The sequence below is a fragment of the Schistocerca cancellata genome, chromosome 5 (assembly GCF_023864275.1).
Source record: "Schistocerca cancellata isolate TAMUIC-IGC-003103 chromosome 5, iqSchCanc2.1, whole genome shotgun sequence".
Lineage (NCBI taxonomy): Eukaryota > Metazoa > Arthropoda > Insecta > Orthoptera > Acrididae > Schistocerca > Schistocerca cancellata.
This window is the reverse complement of record NC_064630.1, coordinates 480,258,038-480,265,127: the sequence shown is the minus strand read 5'-3', so window position 1 is coordinate 480,265,127 and position 7,090 is coordinate 480,258,038.

The window sequence follows — 7,090 nt, the reverse complement described above, 5'->3', positions numbered from 1 at the left end:
GGTCAACAGGTGCATACAGCAGTCCCATAACATTTCATCAGCAGTATTTAAACAGCTCCAACAGCGGCACCCAGCAATGGCGAGCAGGCACAGACACCAACAAGTGACATCTCAGTAGCAGCAATTCCATCAGTGGCACCCAGTAATCTTGAACAGTTGCAGACAACGACGAGTGACACTATCTCAGTAGAAGCAGTTCCATCAGTGGCACCCAGTAATGTTGTGCAGACAGCAACAAGTGACATTATCTCAGTAGAAGCAGTTCCATCAGTGGCACCCAGTAATGTTGTGCAGACAGCAACAAGTGACATTATCTCAGTAGAAGCAGTTCTATCAGTGGCACCCAGCAATGTTGACAGGTGCAGAAAGCAACAAGTGACATCTCAGTAGAAGCGGTCCATCAGTGGCACCCAGTAATGTTGAACAGGTGCACACAGCAACAAGTCACATCATTTCAGTAAAAGCAGCTCTATCAGTGGCACCCAGCAATGTTGACAGGTGAAGACACCAAAAAGTGACATCTCATCACTGGTTGAGCAGTTCCAACAGTGGTACCCAGCAATGTGCAGGTGCAGACACCAACAAGTAACATTATCTCAGTAGAAGCAGTTCCATCAGTGGCACCCAGCAATGCTGAACAGGTGCACACAGCAACAAGTAACATTATCTCAGTAGAAGCAGTTCCATCAGTGGCACCCAACAATGTTGAGCAGGCACAGACAGCAACAAGTGACATCATTTCAGTAGAAGCAGTTCCATCAGTGGCACCCAGCAATGTTGAGCAGGTGCGGACAGCAACAAGTGACATTATTTCAGTAGAAGCAGTTCCATCTGTGGCACCCAGCAATGTTGAGCAGGTGCAGACAGCATCAAGTAACATTATGTCAGTAGAAGCAGTTCCATCAGTGGCACCCAGTAATGTTGAACAGGTGCAGACAGCAACAAGTGACATTGTCTCAGTAGAAGCGGTTCCATCAGTGGCACCCAGTAATGTTGAACAGGTGCACACAGCAACAAGTCACATCATTTCAGTAAAAACAGTTCTATCAGTGGCACCCAGCATTGTTGACAGGTGCAGACACCAACAAGTGACATCTCATCACTGGTTGAGCAGTTCCAACAGTGGTAACCAGCAATGTTGAGCAGGTGCAGACAGCAACAAGTGACATCATTTCAGTAGAAGCAGTTCCATCAGTGGCACCCAATAATGTTGAACAGGTGCAGGTAACAGTCCATAATATCATCAGAGTTCCTCAGCAGAAATTAAACATTTCTAGGTGGCACCCATTAATGTTGAACAGGTGCAGGTAACAGTCCATAATATTCACTCATGGAGTATTACGAGTGTACGAAGTTTACAGTAAATCCGCGTTCCAAACGTCGTGGCCTCCCCTTGTAGTGGTATCATTATCTCCAAATGACAAAATGGCAATATGTAGATTCAAACAGCAACAGTGAACCAAAAATAAAAAACGACAGTCGATAAACAAACTCATAGCAATCGAAATACCAACATTCAAAACAAAAATGCTACCAACTTATACACCAACCTAATATCTATATACCTGATGAGTCTCGTGATCTATTGGTATGGTAAATGGAGAGTAAAAAACAAAATAAAAATTGAAAAGTGGTAAAACGCGTGTCTGCAAACAGAGTGGTCGCGACATCGTATCCCGGTGGGACCACGGGTTTTTCAATCTTCGTTTTAACCTAGCTTTCAACTCAACGATGTGAGAAGTAACCAGAAACACCACGTGGTTCAGATTCTACGTTAAGCCGTAGAACCCTTTTTCCGACTGGGTAACTGTGGTAGGTTGGGAACACGCAAGCCACCGAACTGGCGTCCAATAGAAAGAGTTACAGCAGGCCATTGAGCCACACAAAATTATTACTATTCAATCACGTAATTAATTTTTTGCTGATACTTAAGAGGCGAGCCAACCTCTTCATCTCAGAGTAGCACTTGCCCCTTCGTCCTCAGTATTTGATGGATATGGTCCAATCTATGTCTTCCTTTACAGTTTTTGTCCTATACAGCTCCCTGTAGTACCATGGAAGTTATTCTCTGATGTCTTAATAGACGTCCTAACATCCTGTCCCGTCTGCTTGTAAGTGTTTTTCATATACTCCTTTCCTTGCCGATACTGCGCAGATCCTCCTCATTCCTTTTCTTATCAGACCACCAAATTTTCTATATTCGTCTGTAGCACTGCATCTCAAAAGCTTCGATTCTCTCCCGTTGTAGTTTTCCTACAGTCCCTGATTTACTATCATACTGTGCTGTGCTCCAAACGTACATTCTCAGAAATTTTTTTCCTCCGATTAAAGACAATATTTGATACCAGCAGGCTTCTCTTATCTAGAAATTTCCTGTCAGGCTTTGCTACCCTGCTTTTTCGTCCTTGCCTCGCCTGCCATTTGTTATTTTGCTTCCAAGTTAGCAGAATTCCTTCACTTCGTCTACTACCCGGCCACCAGATACAATGCAATAATCACAGTTAAAACAACTGGACGATAAAGATACCATAAATAATCAGGTTTTATAGATGTCGAATCTGATACTTATATAACTCCAGAAGAAGAGCTAAAAAACGATGACTGCGGTTACTGGACGTAAATAACCAAATAATTTTAACAATCTCATTTCTGCATCATTTCATTATTTTCGTTTATCTACGGTTCACTACCAGCCCTTATTTCACACTCATCAGATTATTCATTCCATTCAGAATGTCCTGTAATTCTTCCTCACTTTCATTAAAGATAGCGAAGCTTATAATTGATATCCTTTCATCCTGAATTTTAATCCCCCTCTTAAACGTTTCTTTTATACCCGTTATTGCTTCTTTGATGTATGAGGGGCGTTTGAAGAGTCCGTGCAAAGTCCGACAGATGGCACCACCGGCGCGTATGTTTAGTTAGTAGCATCTTTGGAAAGAACGCACACCAAGTTTCGGCCACATTGGTCTATTTCTTTGTGTTTGGCGTTCGTGTGAATCAAGGAAATCGAGTGATTGTCAAAAAATGGACGAAGAAGAATTTCGCGTGGTGATTAAACATTACTTTATGAAAGGCAAAACGCCTCATGAGATTAAAGAGAAGCTTGATAAACATCACGGTGACTCTGCACCTTCAATTAGAACAGTTTATAAGTGGTTTCAAAGTTTTCGGAGTGGCCGTATGAGCACAAGTGATGCTGAACGTTCTGGACGCCATGTGGAGGCTACGACTCCAGAAATCATTGGTAAAATCCATGATATGGTGATGGATGAACGAAGAGTTAAGATGCGCGAGATTTCTAGTACTGTGGGCATCTCCAATGAATGGGTACATAATCTTTTGCATAAACATTTTGACATGAGAAAGCTATCCGCATGATGGGTTCCGAGATTGCTCACACTTGACCAAAAACGGAATCGTTTGAAGTGTTGCGAGGATGGTTTGCAGTTGTTCAGGAAGAATCCGCAGTACTTTAAGCGTCGTTTCGTCACTGTGGATGAAACATGGATACATTACTATACTCCTGAGACCAAACAACAATCTGAACAATGGGTTACCAAGGGAGAATCTGCACCAAAAAAGGCGAAGACCAGTCCTTAAGCGGAAAAGGTTATGGCGACTGTCTTTTGAGATTCGCTAGGGATAATCCTCATCGACTGTCTGGAAAAGGTAAAAGTATTACAGGTGCATATAATTTACCGTTATTGGACCGTTTGAAAAGCGAGCTGCAAGAAAACCCCGGCGATTGGACAGCAAAAAAGTCCTCTTCCATCACGACAATGCACTAGCACACTCCTCAGCAGTTTTTGTCGCAAAATTAATGGAAATAGGATTCCAACCCGGTTCACATCCCCCTATTCCCAGACTTGGCTCCCTTGGACTACTATTTGTTCCCTAATTTGAAGAAATGGCTGGCGTGACAAAGATTTTATTCAAATGAGGAGGTGATTGCAGCAACTAATAGCTATTTTACAGACTTTGACAATTCCTATTATTCGGAAGGGATTAACAAATTAGAACAGCGTTGGACGAAGTGTATAAGCCTAGAAGGAGACTATGTAGAAAAATAAAAAAGGTTTACCCCAAACACGTAAGTAGTTTTTATTTTTGCACGGACTTTTCAAACGCCCCTTGCATAGATTGAACAGCAGGGATGGAAGACTGCATTTCTGTCTTACATCCTTTTTAATCCCATACCTTCATTGAATGGGCTTCCATTCTTATTTTTCCTCTTGGTTCTTGGACATATTGTAGGTCTATATCACCTGTCTTTCCCTGTGGCCATTTTTCTCATACTTTCGAACGTCTTGTACCATTTGATGTTGTCGAACGCTTTTTTCAGGTTGACAAATTCCATGAAAGTGTCTTGATTTTTCTTCCATCATGCTTCTACTACCAACCGCAACGCCAGAACTGCCACTCTGGCAAACTGATCGCCTTCTAATAGGTTCTCAATTTTCTTTTCCTTTCTGTAAATGATTCTTGTCACTAACTTGGATGCATGAGCTGCTAAGCTGATTGTGCGATAGTTTTAGTACTTATCTACCCTTGCTATCCTTGGGGTTGTAGGGATGATGTTTCTACGTAAGTCCGATGGTATGTCACCAGTCTTGTAAATTCTACACACAACTTGAATAATCGATTGGATGCCACTTCCAACATTTTTTTGAAATTCCGAAGGAATCTTCTATCTCATCTGCATTATTTGACTGAGCGAGATGGAGTTGTGATTTCCACACCGGCCCCACACTCGGGAGTGGGACGGTTCAAACCCTCGCCCGGCCGTCCTGCTTTAAATTTAAATTTATCCATGTTATATGGATATTGTTTGAGATCTGCGACTGTATTATAAGATTATGTGGAATAATTTATATAAATTATTCGATGTCCTGATTTAGGTTTTCCGTTATTTCCCTAAATCGCTTCAGGTAAATGCCAGGATGGTTCCTTTGAAAGGACACAGCCAATTTCCTTCCCCAACCTTCTCTAATCCGAGCTTGTGCTCCGTCTCTAATGACCTCGTTGTCGACGGGATGTTAAACTCTAATAGCCTTCTCCTCCTCCTTATTTGACTGCAAATTTTCCAAAGCTCTGTTACACTCTCACTTGAATATTGGATCCCCTATGTCTACCATATCGTCTACAACTTTTTCTTCTGTCATGTCATCAGATACGTCCTCTCCCTCCTAGGTGCCTTCAGTATAATCTTTCCAATTATCCATTTGCTCCTAAGCGTTTAATAGTGGAATTCCTGTTGCAATTTTAATATGGAGGCCTTGCTTTTAATTTCACAGAAGGTCGTTTTGACTTTTGTATATGCCTAATCTGTCCTTTTCACGATAAGTCCCTTTCCGATTTCTTCTCATTTTACCTGATATCATTTCGTCTTAGCTTCTCTGCACTTCCTACTCATTTAAAAACGACTTACATTGCTGTATATCCTTGAACATATTTGCACATGCTTGTTTCATCGATCAGTTGAAGTATTTCTTCTTTTACCAAAGTTTTCTTCGCAATTGCCTTTCTTGTACCTATATTTGTCTGTCCAGCTTCTATTACTGCTCTTTTTATAGATGTCCGTTCCTCTTCAACTCAACTGCCTATGTCGTATTCATCATTGCAGCTTCTTCAGCCATACATAACTTCAAATGTGTCTCATCATTCCTCAGTGCTTCAGTATCCAACTGGAACCTTCCCATGTCTCTGGGCCTTTTCCAGGTATATCTCCTCCTCTAGTGAATTTTGAACAGTGTATTCGCTTTTATTAGCTGAAATTTTTTTCAGAACTCAATTATTCTCCTCTCTCATATCCACTACTGAACTCTGTCTTCTATTCCTTACCCTTCTACAGCGTTCCATTCCCCCACGATAATTACCATACCATATCCCTTAACATACTAAGTTACCCGTTCAATATCCTCATATACTGTAGTTTCTCTACCTCTTTATCTTCTGCTTGTGACGTGGAAATGTACACCTGTTGGCGATGGTTTACTGTCGATCCTAATGAGAACACCCCATCACTGGTTTAAAGTAAATCACCCTCTTACCTATCTCTCTACTCCCTTTAGATAACTGATAAACATGGGACTAATACTGATTCTATTGCCAACGGAGAGAACATCATAACACTTTTTCAATTACGTATCTTCTGGATAAGCATTGTGTGTCTTTGATGCAGTAGGTCTCATTGCCTTCTGCATTCTGATGCCACTGATCATTGGTGATCGTTCCGTTTTAGAACTGCAGTTTCCAACTCAAAAGGCAAGAGAGTTCCCTGAACAACTGCCCGCTCTCTCGCCCTCTGATAAAACCGTTGGCAGAACGAGGGTGACTCATTTGGCGGAAGTCTTCAGCCGTCATTGCTGATAACTTTTATTCAAAATTTAGGTAGTGACTGGGTTCGAGACCGGGACCCAGGATTAGTTGTCATAGTCGCTTTCCCTACACGACTTTTATATTTTCTTTAGTATCTGTGGATCCTCCAGTACGTTTGGCGCTATGTTAAAAAAAAATTAATAAATAACAGCCGTTTCCACAAAGGCTGACTGAATCTCTGTACATCTGCCTTGTCTATGGGACACGTAGAACACGTGACTAGGTACTGTCAAAGTGTATCGTTGCATCGTTTTTCGTTGCATTTACAAAATTGCTCACTAGCAATTTCTTTCGCAGAGATATTCTTTATAATATTTAGATCATAAAAGAGCTAACTATCAATTTCTTTCGCAGGCACGTTCCTTAGAACGTTTAGATTTGGTACTCGGAGTTTTTTAAAATACGCACCATACCTTAATAACGTCAGTCCGAATAGACCATCATCTGACATGTAATTCCAGGTGGTAGCCTATTTCTTACAACGAATCTGTCATTTTCTTCGCGTAACTTAGCCACCTTCTCTGTTTCCTTTTTCTTCTTCTGCCTTCCCTTGTCTTCCTGGGTGCCTGGATTGCTTCACATCCTCTAAACTGTTAACAGATGTAACCTTCCCGTCTATTTAATCTAACTTTTCCAATTACTAGGAAGATACCCGGAGAGCTTCCCCAGCCTCTACATTCCATTATTAGGTAGGTGGCACTTGACGAGC